The 17,638-nt window shown below is 42.8% G+C and overlaps 1 long non-coding RNA gene across 1 annotated transcript; it reads right to left on the bottom strand.

Annotated features, from left to right (window-relative positions):
• Window positions 1–2,742: 2,742 nt before the first annotated feature.
• Window positions 2,743–9,711, bottom strand: LOC122464433. The gene is made up of 3 exons (XR_006288450.1): window positions 8,972–9,711; window positions 6,859–6,981; window positions 2,743–3,723 (listed from the first exon to the last, which is right to left on the bottom strand). It is a non-coding gene; the product is annotated as an uncharacterized LOC122464433 (long non-coding RNA).
• Window positions 9,712–17,638: the final 7,927 nt, after the last annotated feature.

Genomic DNA, 17,638 nt, shown 5'->3' on the forward strand with positions numbered 1-17,638 from the left:
GCAATTCAAAGGTTGTGGGTTAATTCTGACAGGACACACAGGGCATCAGGTGGGGCCTGAAGAAATTCATCATAGAATTAAGAAACTAGCTGAAGCAAACTTAGAACTGTTTCCAATTATCTTTGAGAACTCATGGAGAATGAGTGAGGCCCTAGAGAACTGCAGAAGGGCAAACATAGTACCTATCTTTAAAAAATGGAACAAAGAGGATCCAGGGACTTATAGATCAGTTAGTATAACTTCAATACCTGGAACAAGTTTTAAACAATCAGTTCATAAGCAACTAGAGGATAACAGGGTGATACAGAATAGCCTGCATGGATTTGTTAAAAACAAATCCTGCCCAACCAACCTAATTTCCTTCTTCAATGGGGTTACTGGCCTAGTGAATAGGGGGGAAACAGTAGATATGATGTGTATTGATTTTAGTAAGATTTTTGAGCTGGGGAATGTGATCTAGATGAAATTACTATAAGGTGGGTACACAACTGGTTGAAAGACTGTACTCAGAGTAGTTATCAATGGTTTGCTGTCAGACTGGAAAGGTGCATCTTGTGAGATCTGGCAGGTGTCAGTCCCAGGTCTAGCACTAATCAATAGTTTTATTAAAGATTTGAATAATGGTGTGGAGAGTATGCTTATAAAATTTTCAGATAACACCAAGCTAGGAGGGATTGCATGCACTTTGGCGGATAGTATTAGAATTCCAAATGACCTTGATCAATTCTCCAGTTTGTCTGAATTCAGCAAGATAAAGTTCAATAAAGATAAGTGCAAAGTACTACACTTAGGAAGGAAAAATCAAATGCACAACTACAAAATGAGGAATAACTGGCTAAGTGTTAGTACTGCTGAAAAGGATCAGTTATAGTAGATCACAAATTGAACATGTCAACAATGTGATGCAGTTGCAAAAAAGGTTATCATAATTCTGAGGTGTATTACCAGCAGTTTTGTAAGACACTGGAGCTAGTTGTCCTGCTCTACTCCGCACTGGTGATGCTTCAGCTTGGATACTGTGTCCACTTCCGGGCACAACACTTTAGGAAAGATGTGAACAAACTGGAGAGACTCCAGAGGAGAGCAGCAAACATGATAAAAGGTTTAGAAAACCTGACCTATGAGAAAAGGTTAAAAAGAAAACTGGACAGGCTTAGTCTTGAGAAAATAATATTTGGGGGGATCTGAAAAGTCTTCAAATATGTCAACGCCTGTTAAGAAAATGGTGATCAATTTTTCTACATGTCCATTGAAAGTAGGGCAAGAAATAATGGGCTTAATGTACAGCAAAGAAGATTTAGGTTAGATATTGGGTAAATTTTCCAATTGTAACTGCAGTTAATCCCTGGAATAGGCTTCCAGGGGAAGCTGTGGAATTCCCATCACTGGAGTTTTTTAAGAACCATGTGGACAAACACCTGTCAGAGATGGTCTAGGTTTACTTACTTGGTCCTGCCTCAGCACAGGGGGCTGCACTTGATGACTTCTTGAGGTCCCTTCCAGCCTTACATTTCTATGATAGGTCCCATTGTGATGCCTTGTGGTGTGAACCAAAGTCAAACAGCAAGCTATGGGTAAATCCTCTTTGACTACCAATGTGATGCTTTGGGGTTTTACCCAGACCAGTAAGGGGCTCTGTCACTGTTGTTCTGTAACCTTGGGTGGTTAGGTGCTGTGCTGCTTTGGCTCAGACCCATGACACCAGCCACCTGCTCACAGCACAATGGTCTCACCCTGGATTTCACCAGCCTGGTTTACTCCTTGCAAGGCAACAGTCCTCTCTCCAGAACCATTTCACCTGTGATGTCCAGTCCCTCTCACTGAATACTCACAAGTTATTAAGTTCACTGCCTCCAAAGAGACAGAGCACACAGCAGCCTCTTAGTTTATCTGAGGACTTCATCCTTCAGTTTAATACAATGAACTGAGATGGTTCTGTGATAAAACAAAAATAAGTTTATTAACAAAGAAAAGATATTTAAGTGATAAGAAGTAAGCATAGAAGACAGATATGGTGACATGCAAAACAAAACACATTTTCTAGTGACAAACTTAACTTCAGCAAATTACAATCTTTGTCTAAGCAGGTTATCCACCTACAGTCAGTTCCAGTCCCACTTGGTTTTGAGGCCAAGAGAATCCACTTTTCATGATCCCAAAGGGCACTGCTCCCTCTTTGTCCCCTAGGAGATGGATGCCAAAATGGTTTTCTGTTTCTGCTTATATTTCTCAAGGTCTATTGTCTGTTTCAAAAGCCAGGTAGTCTTCCTGGGGATGTACGCTCCATCCCCTGTCATGCTCATTAAACAGTCTTCCCTCATACATTTAGCTTGATGGCTTTGTTTACCTAGTATGTAAATGTACTGTTGTTGTCATCAGAGGTATTACCTGGCTCGATTTACATTGGAGATACAGGAAAACAGGCAAAATAACATTCCTTTGTTTGGGATAGGCTGACCTTAAGCACTGCTTGCAAAACTCCTTTTTAAGAACAGATTTCCAGCACACCTCTCTAATTCTTTATACACCACCCATACATACCTTCCACAATAATCTTAATGACCAGCTAGTTACTGGTTTGCATATGATACCTTACATGACACAGTTTAGATAGAGTATGACCATGTTGGGACGAGTGTGTCAGGCCTGATGTGAATTATGATACAATGTTCCCTCTGCCAGTTGGCAGTGAGGGACTCCTTGGGTCACACACATGCTATTGTTTTTGTTTAGATTGGAATTCTTAGAATCAGGTTTCTGGTGTATTTATGGGTTCAACATAACTGAAAATATTCTCTATTTACTTTTTATTGATGAACCTGGCCACAGCCACAAGCAGAGACAAGTTAACGTGGTCTTACATCGCATGGCAAATCCTTTATTATAAGGTGATATTTATAACAGTAAGTGAAGTTTAAAATTAGGATACAAATACTTGACAATCTCCCCTAAAGTTTATAACATATTTTCCACCCTGTTATCCAAACTGCTTAAAGGAACGTTTACAATATTTTTGCATAAGGCAGAACTAATAGAGCAAAAATTTTAAAAGAATCTCATTTGTTAAAACATATTCCTGCTAAATTCATAAATTAATGTGACAATTCAGTTAGTTAGGAGTTACAGTGTTGCTGAAGAAAATGAACACTTTACTGTAGCAGCCTGTACTTAACGTTCTCAATATACAGGGAACCATCTCTTATGTAACATACCAGTGCATAGCAATCTATAGCAACAATGTATGCACAGTGAAGAAATACTTGCCTGTCTGTGGCATAACATTTTTGTCCAGTCACCAGAGCAATGGGTATCTTTGCAAAAATGTGAATTGTTATCTAAGATAAATAAACCCCGATTTTATTTCAGCAACAAAGTCTACTTTACTTGTAACAAATGACGATAAAGTCTACTTTCTTCATGTTCCTTGAGCTGAAGGTCTAAGTGCCGTACCATGGGCCAAATTCTTTTTGCATTTACACCAGTGAGAGTAAATCTGTAGTAACGAGAATAACTAAGAGCAGAAGCCTGGATCATTCCACACACAATCATTCCATGATCTCAGCACAAAGAGGAGACTCTGTGAGTGGATTTCCTTGCCTCCCACTTGGAAAGAGAGGTTCGGATGTCTCTGCAGTATCACCCCAGCTCCTCCAGATGAAGAGGACTGTGTTGGTCTGTGTGAGTCAGGCATCTACACTGGAGAGGGGTTGTAGACTGGGTGGGCTGAGTAGAGGAATGGAGAGGTAGGTCATATGGGGTGAATGCGGGGGAGGGATAGCTCAGTGGTTTGAGCATTGGCCTGCTAAACCCAGGGTTGTGAGTTCAATCCTTGAGGGGGCCATTTAGGGAACTGGGGCAAAAATTGGGGTTTGGTCCTGCTTTGAGCAGGGGGTTGGACTAGATGACCTCCTGAGGTCCATTCCAACCCTGATATTCTATGAATGGGACTGTGGGAGAAGCACTCACTGTTCCACCTCTGATTCTGTGGAGATGAGGTGGAATACAGAGTAGGGGCAGTCTTGGGACATTCATAGTTAGGAATCAACCTTGACAGCACAACTTCTACCATGACTTAGAACTGCCACAGAGGCACAGGCCTCTTGTGGATCTCTGGGTATCTGCAAGATCTGGGGGTGCCTCTGACAGCCTTTTCAAACCCTGCTCCACTGACAAGACAGTATACGGGGAATTGTTTGTCTATTACTTCCTCGGAGCCTCCTCCTGTGGTTTTGTATCCTAAGAGGGCCACAAGAGGTTTTGTGAGATATTTATGATGAGGGCCAGAATTTGGCCCTGCGCAGAGAACCCTAATGGGGTGAGGTGCTGAATGCAGAAACATTGATTGTGGGTGTGCGTATTATTATATATGGTGTTAGGGGGCTTATTCCTTCACCCGCTTACTTCCCTGGTCCTTCTCGCATGAACAGAGAGCAACAATACCCGAAGTCCAAAGGTGCAAACAATTCGATGTTTATTGGGGTGAACTTCCAGCAAGCATGATTCCAGTTTCCTTCCTTAGTATCCTCCTTCCCAGCTCTGACACCACAGAGCCTTACACCTGTGTCCCTGTTCCCATTCCTGCCCTTAGAAAAACATGATTGCAATTTCCTTACCCCTATTCCCTGTTCCCATCTCCCCTCTTTCGCAAAACATGATTCCAATTTCTCCACCCCCATTCCCTGTTCCCATCTCCCCTCTTTAGCAAAACATGATTCCAATTTCTCCACCCCCATTCCCTGTTCCCATCTCTCCCACACACACGCCCACCCCCTCCCACCCAGGCCCCCTCACTTCCTCATTGACTACAGATTATATAGTAAAACTTGAGTTCTGCTTAGCTATACCTTAACCAATCATTTTCTTGAAATTTAACTAACCAATCCTAACATATTGTAACATGATTATGTAACCAATTATATCCCACCACCTTAATTAGTTTACACCCAGCAAAATTAATTATACAGCAGACAGGAACAATCACAGAACCAGACAGAGATTATACAGACAAACAAAAGCAAAGTGGGAACTATAATGACAAAACAATACAGAAGTGAGGATTTCACATCCCAGTATTGATAAGTGAGTTCTTGCCAGACAGGATGCTATCAAACTAAGTTTCCTTTTACATTTTCTAGGCACTTCCCTTTCTCTGGAGGTGATAGGAATTATCAGGACAGGATTGTATTCCTAACAGCCCAATAGCACCTTCTTTCAATGTGACTAGTTTGGAATGTGAGGATGTGACCGGTCACTTCCCAGTTTATGGCTGCCTCTGCTGCTTAGCCAAAGGCCTTAGTTTAAGCACAGGGCCTCAGACTGTCACAGTAAGAAAAGGCCCTTACACCGGCAGACAGTGATTTTGATTCTCTTTTGTACCTCTATAACTAGCCAAGTGATAAGAATACACCAAAATTCTTAGAGTATAGGCCTTTACAGACAGGCCTGAATATCTATATGCTAACATATGGTAGAGTGCAGTCTCTGTCCTGGGGTGCAGAGTGGGGTTTGATGGGGCAGGGCATTCAGAGGAGGGATAATGTGGGGCTGATGGGTATGTATAGCAGCAAATCCACCTGCCAACTGTTTTCAGCAGATACACAGCAGAAACATCATTAAAAAAGGCATCTTTAAAGTACTGATGTGGGCCCTGATTCTACAAACATCCGTGAGTTACTTTCTGCACAGCAGTTGTCCCATTGTCACATGTGAGTAGGCGTTTGTGCTATGAAGGGCCTTAGGCTTTATTTGTTCTAAGCGCAATACTAGAAATCTCTTCTTTCATTCTTCTTTCTTTTAATATCTTTTTATTAAACTTTGAAATGAAAAAATCTCAAGGCACCGAAATCTTGGATATTTCACATTCTCAATCTATGTCATATTTTCAGATTTGCTGAAAGGCAAAAGGAAGTAAATAAATAAAGAGAACTGCTAGCAGGCTGGGGTTTTATCTGCTTAGCTTCCCTTGGGACTAAGTATTTATGGAGCAGTTACAAACCCCTGGAATTAAGGATTGATAATGGAAACATTGGCAGACACTTAACCCTAACTCTCTGTGCTACTTCTGCATGCCTGTCTCCTGGCTGGGCTTGCTGTATCAGGTTTCACTTCCATCTTCAGCTACTCCAAGACCTTTTAAGGTGTTGAGACTGCTGATATTTTCAGCCCCATAAGTCTGTGGAGACATTGACTCATATACTTGATGATGTATACAGTTGCATGCACACATGGTGAAAGACTCTACACTGTAAAATTGACTGCTTAGCTGTGAGGCTGGACAAGATGTGCCACTGACTGGCTATAATCCTGACTCTCCTGACACTGTTTAAAAAGGCCAAGAGTCAGCGTTCTATCAGGAATCTCTATTCCTCTTTCAATCAGTGGCTCATCCCTTTTGTCTGGAACTAAGGTTGGTTTTGTGGCTAACACATAGGACTTGTCCTCCAGAAATCTGGATTTTATTACTGGCTCTGCCACAGCAGTTCCTGTGTGACTTTGGGCAAGTCATTAATACGTCCCTATCTGCAAAATGGAGCTAATACTTACCTCCTACAAGAGTGTTGATTAGTTAAATTAATATTTATGAGGGGATCAGATACTACAGTAATACAAACTAGAGAAAAGCCTATGCATACAATAAACAAGCAGCCGTTGTGTCTCCCCTAGGGACTACAGCTCAGCTGTCCAAAGGTAACTTTCTTTGGCTATTGGTGCTGCTTGTGTGAATTTTGCATTGTGGGGACAGGCCAGGGTATTGAGAGGCCAGGATGAAGTGGGTGGCAACTGTCCATCTCACCAAACCTCCTTTCCTCCACCAAGAATCTAGACATCAGTCAGCATTAACTAGGCTGGTTCACTCACCAAATAGCAAGGAAGATACAGGAGGTTTCTTAAAGTTCAGGAATAACCCATGTGTTGGTAGCATTATTGTGGATTATGGGTTGTAGCTGTCAATGTAGCCTCTCAAATGCCGGTTCTACGGCCCTGCAAACATTCAGGAGTAAATTTCAGTTGAAAAATCGTATATTAGTAAGCCAGTAGTCGGAATGAGGTGTTTCCTGCTTTCTACTGATAAGCTGAAGAAAAAGACCTCATGAGTAGACCTTATTTGTATAAACTTTGCCAAAGTAATCAATTTTGTCTGTTTTGGATTGAATTTTGCTTAAGGCTTGGTTGCAGGGGTAATGAAATGTTATCTTTATTGTGGGACTAAAGGCACTTAATATGTACTTAATATGCCCTAACTGTGGGTCACCATGACTTAAACCTCACTTGCTAAGTGGGAGGTTCTGATGCCAAACTCAAATGAAAATCAGAGGCGGGTGGACAACCTGGTGGTGAGCCCTAGATGCCGTTTGACCCATCCCCCTTGCACTGTTTAAAGCCAGAGCTAAATACTTTCAGTTGAACGTGCTTGTTTCTTTTCAACAATCACGAGAGCTGAAATCACTGATAAGTTGGTCTAGGGGGGCCTGAGCTTTAGATCTGGTATGGTAACAGTGTTGCCTTGAAGGACAGTGCAGAGAGAGCAGCAACAGTGAGGTTCCCCACTACTCAGTGAAACCACTAGAGCTGAAATAATCTGAGCTAGATGGTGGGACCCAGAACATGGCATCATAGCCAAGGGCAGCATGCTGAGAGCTGCTAAGGTGCTCCCTTATCTTAGAGCTGAGATTACTGCTGGCTGGGTTAGGTGGTTGTGGTGCTGTGGACCGAACTAACACAGCAGAAGAGTGGTGAAAAGCAACTGAGATGAGATGCCACAATGCGCTGGCAGAGATGGCAGCAGTAAGAGATGGTGGAGGCATCGCTACCCCTATCCACCGGGGCTTGAGGTGAACTCACCTGAACACATCCCTGGATTACGAAATTTCACTGACCTTGGAGTACAAACCACGAGTGGGCTGAAGCAGAGGGAAATAGCCAGTGGCATATGAAAGGGTCATTAGAATTTCACTCTGCAAGGGAAATTGAGGCAAATGACACTGTCCAAGATATTGTGGGGTGGGTATTTTATTTATTGTTTGCATACCTTTCAGTCATTGTGGTGGAGTTTTCGCAAATTAATGTTACCCCTCCTGTTAATAAAACTTTTCTTTTGGTTATACCAGACTCAGTGTTTGTGAGTGGGGAAGTGTTGCCTGTCAGAGGCACTGGGTGGTAGCTAGAGCTGGATATGTTTTGTAATGTTAAGAGGAACCCCCAGGTATTGAACCCTGCCCTTGTTGCTGCTGACATCACCTGCCAGAAAGGTTATTTATTTGAGCAACATCACACATTAAAAAGAAATTCTTACATTTCCTCGTGGATGTTAGTAGTAACACCATGAATGACTAAAACTGAAAGAATTTTAAACATCTAATTCACTTTCCATTATTTGTGCTGGATTTTTATTTCATTTTATTGGTGTATTACTTTTTATCCCACTTCACTCAGTTTGGACACTGTAAACAACTTAGGCCCCAATCCTGCAATGTGGTATATGTGGGCAGACCCCAGTGTCTCTCTGGAGACCCTTTGAAGTCAGCTGGACTCCATGCAGGCCTAAGGGTCTGCCTGTGTACATCACATTGTAGCACTGGAGCCTGGGTGAGCTTCACTTTGTGTCTAATCAGTTCCTAGCTGTCTTCTCTTTGGTGATCTCATGCCTTATAAAACCTTTGTTTTTATAAAATCCTAAATATATGTGAAAAGAAAAGGAGTACTTGTGGCACCTTAGAGACTAACCAATTTATTTGAGCATGAGCTTTCATGAGCTACAGCTCACTTCATCACGAAAGCTCATGCTCAAATAAATTGGTTAGTCTCTAGGGTGCCACAAGTACTCCTTTTCTTTTTGCGAATACAGACTAACACGGCTGTTACTCTGAAACCTAAATATATGTGTCATTTTCCACCTATGCACCGCTATCTTAAATTCAGACACAGACAGCCTGCCTCCTTCATAGACTTCAGCTGAGACTTGCTGTCTTACCTAATCAAATTTTCAGTCTGAATTTTCTGAGGGTCTCGTTTCATTAGATCTGCAATCATTGGTAATGCAGTGAGTAGGAGTGATGGCTGTCAACTACAGCACTACTTCTGACTTATCCCACTGTCTTTCCTGTGCAAACAGCTTCAGTTGAGGCCTCAGAATAAGGTTTTTGTACCATGGTAAGAAGCTATGTTTCCCGTAAAGAACCAGAGACAAGTGTATATTTTCTGAAATGCACAATATTTTGCTAGAGCACTCAGAATTGTGACTTACATTCATATTTTGTCTTTGTTATTAGAAATTAAAATTGTGGAGGGCACTTTTGGTCAAAGTGCAAAATGTCTACCACGAAGTTATAATAAGCACAACTACTGCTTGATGAAAATATTACGTATCTCTCGACTTCATATGGATTATTGTTTATGGTCTTAGAGGAAAAAGCCAATATACCTCGTCTAGGCTAAATAACACAGTTACATGAAAAGAACATGAACACGTTTAATACACAATGATTGTATCAGAAAGCATAGCATGTAGAAGGACAGGGTTAAAAAACAGACAAGCTAATAAATCACATTTGAGTAAGTCAGTCAAATAGGAAGTGGCAGAACAGGCCTGCTGGATCAAGGCTGACAGATATTAGTCTAGGCAGACAGGTGTGAGACAAAAATATAGTAAAACATTAATTTATTATATTTTAGTACATTAGGTGCTTTACAGGGCAGGGAGTTATTACATAGAGATGACAATTCTTAGTATAAAAATCACCCTTACATCCCACAGTCTTGGGATTTTTTCTTGCTGTACTATTTCTCTTAAACGAAATACAAGGCAAAGAACTTTTCCTATACTACTTTCTTCCTGGCTGTAATGTAGATAATTACTTGGTTCTAGGACAATCCCTAGTGAAATAGGAATGAATTTTTCAAGTGGGAATGAGTTGTCCTTCCAAGTTCTCTGGGGATTTTCCATGGACTGGGTAACTGTATGGAAATAAGGGTGAAATACATGGAAATTAAGGGCTGGATCCCTCAGATATTTAACCATGATTAACTTTATTCAGATATGTAGCTCCATCAGCTCAGATCATTCCCTCTGTGATAAAAAGAAAAGGAGTACTTGTGGCACCTTAGAGACTAACCAATTTATTTGAGCATAAGCTTTCATGAGCTACAGCTCACTTCATCGAGTGAGCTGTAGCTCACGAAAGCTTATGATCAAATAAATTGGTTAGTCTTCTAAGGTGCCACAAGTACTCCTTTTCTTTTTGCGAATACAGACTAACACAGCTGCTACTCTGAAACCTGTGTCATTGTTTGTTTTGTGTATGTGGGGCATTCCGCTTTAAAATCCATGGCAGGATATGCCATGCCATAGTATGGACGTGGAAAGCTCAGGACAAGTCAGATAAGAAGAACTCTTCCAGAATAAAAGGGTTTCTCTCCTCCCCCACACTCCCACCTTCCAAAGAAAATGGATTTACAGCGTTTACAGTCTTCCAGTGATGACACCAGCAGGAGCAGACTCTGGAGAGGAAATTATCTGCAGAGAGCCTTTGATGCAGTTTCTCCCTGATTGTTCTATAGGAGTTAGGGCTAACCTTAACCCTTATGCCTCTGCATAGGCTGTGGGGCTGGACCCCAAACATGGAGGATCTTTGGGGGGTCGGGATCTTCCCCATGGAGGCTCTGTGCCTCTGCACTGGCTTCATGATAAAGATTGGCTGAGTGGGGCTGTGCTGGTTCAGGGAATCTGTCATAGGCAGGAGATGATCTGTCCTTCCTCTGTTTACTACCCCAGTACATCATTGTTCCTTCCCCCAGCTGAATCCGTAAACCTCTGCAGTTCCCTTATGGGATCTGTGTGTATTTAGGGTTGGTGGGGGCAGTGCTAGAATGGTGATTATATCCCCATTATACCCTGCATGGAAGTGGACAGATCCATGTGTAGATTAGAGGGAGGACCTAGGGGGTGGAAAATCCAGCCCATTTAAATTAATCAATGGGATTACTCATGTGAGGGATTACTCACAGCCATAAATGTTTGCAGGATCAGGCCCCAATTTTATATATTCCTTCCCCCACAACCCTGTCTCCAGAGACAGACATAAGGTTTGGTTAGATTAGGAAATACAGCAAGTAGAATATGATATTTAAGAAGGCACAGCGGGGGCAGTTGTAGTCATTCTGGGATTATAGCATCAGTTAGTTACATCTGTTGGTTTTATAATTTGCTGAATGATTGTCTTATTTTACTGTGTTTTTTGAAAACCATTTAAAGTGCTTTGAATTCAAATATGTAGTTTGCAATGATTTCCATTCCCAGTTGTTCAGCACTTAATGCATTATAGTTCTAGAAAGAGTAGAAGGAAATGATGAATTTCATGATCCTTAAGGTTGAACCTCCAGATGCTGTGCTTTCAAATCTGTTTCAGGATCACAAAAACCATATTTATATGTCTTCATTCCAGCTTCAATTTTCTGTTGTCTGCATAGTGCTACTCTGGTTTTCTTGTTTTCTTATTCCTCCTGTGGGCATGGTTCTGACTGGCCATGGTAAAATGAGGCATTTGCATGAGGAAAAATTCAATATCTTCCACTGTTGTGTGCAGTTTTATAGCTGTGTTTGTCCCAGGATACTAGAGCCCAAGGAGGGTGAGGTAATATCTTTTATTGGGCCAACACAGTAGCTCAAACTTGTCTCTTTCACCAATAGAAGTTGGTACAATATTAACTCACTCACCTTGTCTCTCTGATTTTCAGGAGGAGGTACCCAGCTGTTCTAAGAGGAAATCACATGTATTGTTTAAAATGTTATTTCGATTGAATACTATTACCCAGGTGGTGACGAGAAGCGTCATCCAAATAACACTCACCAGAGCATTACCAAATGCAGGCAACATTTGATTATGATCCCATCACATGGGCCAAATCCTTCCCCATGCACCAAACCCAAGTGGACTTACCCCCACAGTAGATTTTTACAGTCACTGGATACTGGTGATATCATCAGATTCATTAAAGCCCCATCTCAAATAAGCAAAGCATGGAATCAACATGAGTTTTGCCAGCCATCTGTTCTGATCACTATGTTGGTGTATTGGAGCCCTTCCTTCCCTATTTAGATGATAAAATGACTGTCTTACCATGTGTTTGTCGATGCTTAGTACAATGGGGGCGCTACTCTAGTCCCAGTTCAAGCTTCTAGGGTGGGATTTTCAAAAGTGCCTAATTGACTCAGAAACACAAGTTTCTCTCAAAGCAAATAGACCTGGTTTACACCTAAAATTTAGGTCAACATACTACAGCACTCGGTGGGGGAGGGGGTGTGGATTTTACATACCCCTCAGAGCCATAGCTATGCTGACCTAACTGTGGTGTAGATGTCGCTTGGTCGATAGAGGAATACTTCCGTTGACCTTGCTACTGTCGCTCGGGGAGGGAGTGTTGCTACAGCAATGAAAAAACACACCCTTCTGTTGGTTTAGGCCAGGGGTCGGCAACCTTTCAGAAGTGGTGTGCCAAGTCTTCCTTTATTCACTCTAATTTAAGGTTTCACATGCCAGTAATACATTTTAACATTTTTAGAAGGTCTCTTTCTGTAAGTCTTTAATCTATAACTAAACTATTGTTGTATGTAAAGTAAGTGAGGTTTTTAAAATGTTTAAGAAGCTTCATTTAAAATTAAATTAAAATGCAGAGCCCCCCAGACCAGTGCCAGGTCCCGGGCAGTGTGAGTGCCACTGAAAATCAGCTCGCGTGCCGCCTTTGGCATGTGTGCCATAGGTTGCCTACCCCTCGGTTAGGCCATGTCTGTATTATAGAGTTATGCTGGCATTGTTTTGGCACCATAGTTAAACTGCTCTACCGCAAAGTAGAGCTGGCCTTAGTTACTTAGCCCCTCCCCCGGTTTTACTGTAATACAAATAAGTAATAATAGTGTAATCTGGAAAACCAGGCAAGAATTTATCACCATGGAGCTCTTGACTCCCATTATGCTGCCTTTGCCCCATTTTGGTGGAACAAAGGAGTCATAAAGCTTTGTTAAACTGGTATCTGGGGATTCTCCCAGCATGAGGGAGCCAGTATAACTGCACTCCCAGCCGCCCTCCATGTGCTGAGGGAGAAAGGAGACATGACTGGAGCATGCTGCCATCCAATTATTAAATTGCAGTACAATGGGCTAAAACTACGTCAAACACTTTCCTAATGTTAGTTTTTCATTACAGCTGTTGCCAGGGAATGTTGTCTGAATGTCTGACTGGTTGTATTTTGGGAGAGAAAGTGGTCCATGCAATTGTGAATAGATGGGACGATAGTCCATGAAAATATCTCTGAAGATGTTGGCCACATTTTTAGTCACCAACTAGTTGCTTCTCTGCCCCTAAATTTAAAACAGCTGCTGCTTGTGAGCTGCTTTTCTTTGAAGTGACAGAAAATCCTACTCCTCTCAAATTCATGAGGGTCAATCCCCTGCTACAAAGTCTCCCATCTCTGACTTCATGTGGGACACTAATACATAATCCAGTCCGATGAGGACTATCTCTGATCACATTCTACCCATTCATAGCATTTCAATACAAATCCTGTGTTTGGAAACTAAGGAGGAATCATGAAATGTTCTAATACCTGGGGCTGAAGGGCCAGTGTGAGACAGGATATCAAGCTGTGCAAAAAGGACAGATCACAGGTGAATATTTTTCTATCATCAACAGCTAATTCATTTCACTAGTACCGAAGTTGCATACTTTGCAGTAATGATGCACACATTTTACTCTGCATGAAATGTTATCTTTTGGTCAGCCAGATATCTTTAGTCTAATACAACAGTTCTTAAACTGTGGGTCGGGACCCCAAATGGGCTGGTGTTAGACTTGTTGAGTCCTTGGTCCAAAGCCTGAGTCCTACTGCGTGGGGCCAAAGCCGAAGGCGGAGGGCTTCAGCCCTGGGCAGTGGGGCTCGGGTTACAGGCCCCCTGCTTGGGGCTGAATCCCTTAGGTTTTGCCCCCACCCCACCCAGAGTGGTGGGGCTCGGACAGGTTCAGGCTTTGGTCCCCCCTCCTGGGGTTGTGTAGTAATTTTTGTTGTCAGAAGCGTGTCACGGTGCAAAGAAGTTTGAGACCCCCTGGTCTAATAGATACCAGAAACCAACTGTCCTGGTCATACTGAGTCATGTTGTGATACATGTAGGCATTGCTTTTCCCCTGGTGGGAGAGACTTGTAAAATATAATTATAACCTCTTCAAATAAATCAACAAGGAAGGAGAACATAGGTCATGAAGCAGAGCCCTACCATTCCACTCACATTCATCGCCAACAAAATTACCATTGCAGATACAGCCCATGAATACCAGGAAAAACATTTATTTTATGTTTATCTTTTTCAGTTGGCCTCAGCATAAATATCTTCCTTGAAATGGCTGTGGTAGTGCAATAGTTAAGCTATATAGGACACACGTAGGGGAAACTGGCATGTTGGTTTATGCTGGGAATTCTTGTTTCTTTTTTAGTTTGTTCTCAGTTACGGGAAAGCAAGAAAGTCTGAAGAACTATGACTGTAAATAACCAACCAGTGGCAATGCTCCTGGGTGGGCTACAACAGTTCCATACTGGAAACAGTTGCCAGTCTGTTAACACCAACCATCACTGAATTCTCTCTCACTTCCAGGCTGCATAACCAATCCTCTGTATATTTGATGAGGGCACATATGTGGCATTGGCAATGTCATACAAACATACAAACAGAAATGTAAATATATGGGTGATGTTGGATTTCTTTGCTAACTGGGGTTTATTATTTATTGAGCATCCAAAAATGCACTAGGTGTTCTATAGAGTAAATAGAAAGACATAGTCCCTACCCCAAGATGCTTACAATCTAATTTTAGACATGATGCAATGTGTGGGAGTAACAACCAATAGGGAAGGGTTAGGGTGAAGGTTACAGCACTGAGGCCATGCAGTTACTCTGTACAAACATGTGTACATCCTGATGGCTCAATGCAAATTTTTAAATGATTATTTATTATTAACATACTCTCAGAGAATGAGTCTCCACCTCAAACCTTAGCGCCTGCATTACAATCCTTAAAGCAGGCTTTGCCTCAGCTATTCCTCATGGCATCAGCCATACCTCATTCAGACATGTAACCTGGCCAGTTTACACCAGTGGCACATTTCAGTAAGTGTCTTGTTTTTCTGGCTGTTACAGCCTCTTATATTCCCCATCACCTCATCAGAGTTTCATATGGCGCACTCCAACCACACATGTCCTGAATATGATTAATATAGTGTGCGCTTTGCTGGATAGTTTAACCCAGAAATTTAAGTTTCTGTCTATCTTAGGACTTTATACTGCCACCCATCACTGTAGTTTCTGAGCACCCTTTCCCCACATGCACTGTGCCCTTGCTCCTCTCCCCCAGTGCCTCCTGACACCGTGAAACATCAGATCCATGGCATGCGACGGGGAGGCACTGATCGGTGGGGCCTGCCAGACGTGCTGGGGGGGAAGAGGAGGTGCTGGTAGGGGGGGCTCCTTCTCCCCCTCCCCCACCCACCTGCCACTCGCCTCCCTGTTCACCTCCTCACCCCACTCACCTGCCCACCTCCCGCCTCATCTCCCCACCCATGGGGACCCCCAAAGCGCGGAATCCCGATTCGCCATACCCAAGGGACGTCTCTGGGTGAAAAACTGGTTGACAGACCATACTCAGAGTAGTTATCAATGGCTTGCTGTCAAACTGTGAGGGCATATCTAGTGAAATTTGGCAGTGGTCAGTCCTGGGTCCAGTACAAGTCAATATTTTCATTAATGACTTGGCTAATGGAGTGGAGAGTATGCTTTATAAAATTTACAGATGCCAACAGTCTAGGAGAGGTTGCAAGCATTTTGGAGGATTGTTTTGAATTCTAATGCTATCTTGACAAATTAGAGAATTAGTTTGAATGCAACAAGATGACATTTAATACAGATAACTGCAAAGTACTACACATAGGAAGGAATGATTTGGGAAGAAGAGATTGTGATTCATATGCTGGCAAGGACTTTTTGAAAAGGAAGGTTTTCCAGGGTTTCCTAAAATGGCCATATTCTGAATTCTCCTAATCTCCTCTGAAAGTCCCTTCCAAAGCTGGATCCCCTTACCTGAGGGTGTGTTATCCACAGTTTGCACACACTTCACCCTGCGGTTTCAGCTTTGCATTGACCCATAGGACCACAACTGTCTCAGCGATTCAGTGATCAAAATTTGGTATCTAATATAGCTGGGACTTTAAAAATTAGGACCAGAGATTTAAGCTGGTATCAGAAGCTGACTGGGAGCCAGGAGAAGGACTTGAGCACAAGGCCTGAGAAGGCAGGCAGTCACCTTCTGTACCTGATGGAGCCTGTGTGTTGTCTTCACATTCAGCTTCAGCCACAGACGCTGGAACTAGGAGTGCTGCTGCAAGCCCTGGCTTGAAGTGGTTTCCATCATAGACAGGGTTTACAGTTTGGTTCAGTGGCTTTCAGCACCCCCACTATGTACATTGTTACAGCGCCCCCAGCTTCAGCATCATTATCTTTGAATCTGTTCCACATGTTTTAATAAAAACACCAGGGGTTAGCTGATGTAGCCTCGGGGCAGTCAATGGAAGCTGCTGGGTGCTCAGCACTCACAGAATCATAGAATATCAGAGTTGGAAGGGACCTCAGGAGGTCATCTAGTCCAACCCCCTGCTCAAAGCAGGACCAAACCCCAATTAAATCATCCCAGCCAGGGCTTTGTCAAGCCTGATCTTGAAAACCTCCAAGGAAGGAGATTCCACCACCTCCCTAGGTAACCAGTTCCAGTGCTTCACCACCCTCCTAGTGAAAAAGTTTTTTTCTAACATCCAACCTAAACCTCCCCCACTGCAACTTGAGACCATTACTCCTTGTTCTGTCATCTGCTACCACGGAGAACAGTCTAGATCCATCCTCTTTGGAACCCTGTTTCAGGTAGTTAAAAGCAGCTATCAAATCCCCCCTCATTCTTCTCTTCTGTAGACTAAACAATCCCAGTTCCCTCAGCTTCTCCTCGCAAGACATGTGCCCCAGCCCCCTGATCATTTTTGTTGCCCTCCGCTGGACTCTTTCCAATTTTTCCACATCCTTCTTGTAGTGTGGGGTCCCAAATTGGACACAATTCAGCATCTGAAGTCCAGATGAAGCCTCACCAGTGTCAAATAGAGGGGAATGATCACATCCCTCGATCTGCTGGCAATGCCCCGACTTCTACAGGCCAAAAGCCGTTAGCCTGCTTGGCAACAAGGGCACACTGTTGACTCATATCCAGCTTCTCGTCCACTGTAACCCCTAGGTCCTTTTCTGCAGAACTGCTGCCTAGCCATTCGGTCCCTAGTCTGTAGCAGTGCACGGGATTCTTCCGTCCTAAGTGCAGGACTCCTGAAAATCAAGCCATTTAAACAGAGGCCTACCTATGGCCTTCGGAACCTAACTTGGTCTTCAGTATGATTTTGTTCTCCTTTTTGTTAAGGAGCAGCTCCATTATGCAAGTAGTTTTGCTGATCCTTAAGGGCGGTTGCTTAAGGCTAATAATCTATGTTAAAGATAGTTGCCTTCCTTTTGCTACCAGGGACTCTGTAAGGCAATCACCCTGTTACCAAAACTGGTTCACATTTCAGC

The sequence above is a fragment of the Chelonia mydas genome, chromosome 2 (assembly GCF_015237465.2).
Source record: "Chelonia mydas isolate rCheMyd1 chromosome 2, rCheMyd1.pri.v2, whole genome shotgun sequence".
Lineage (NCBI taxonomy): Eukaryota > Metazoa > Chordata > Testudines > Cheloniidae > Chelonia > Chelonia mydas.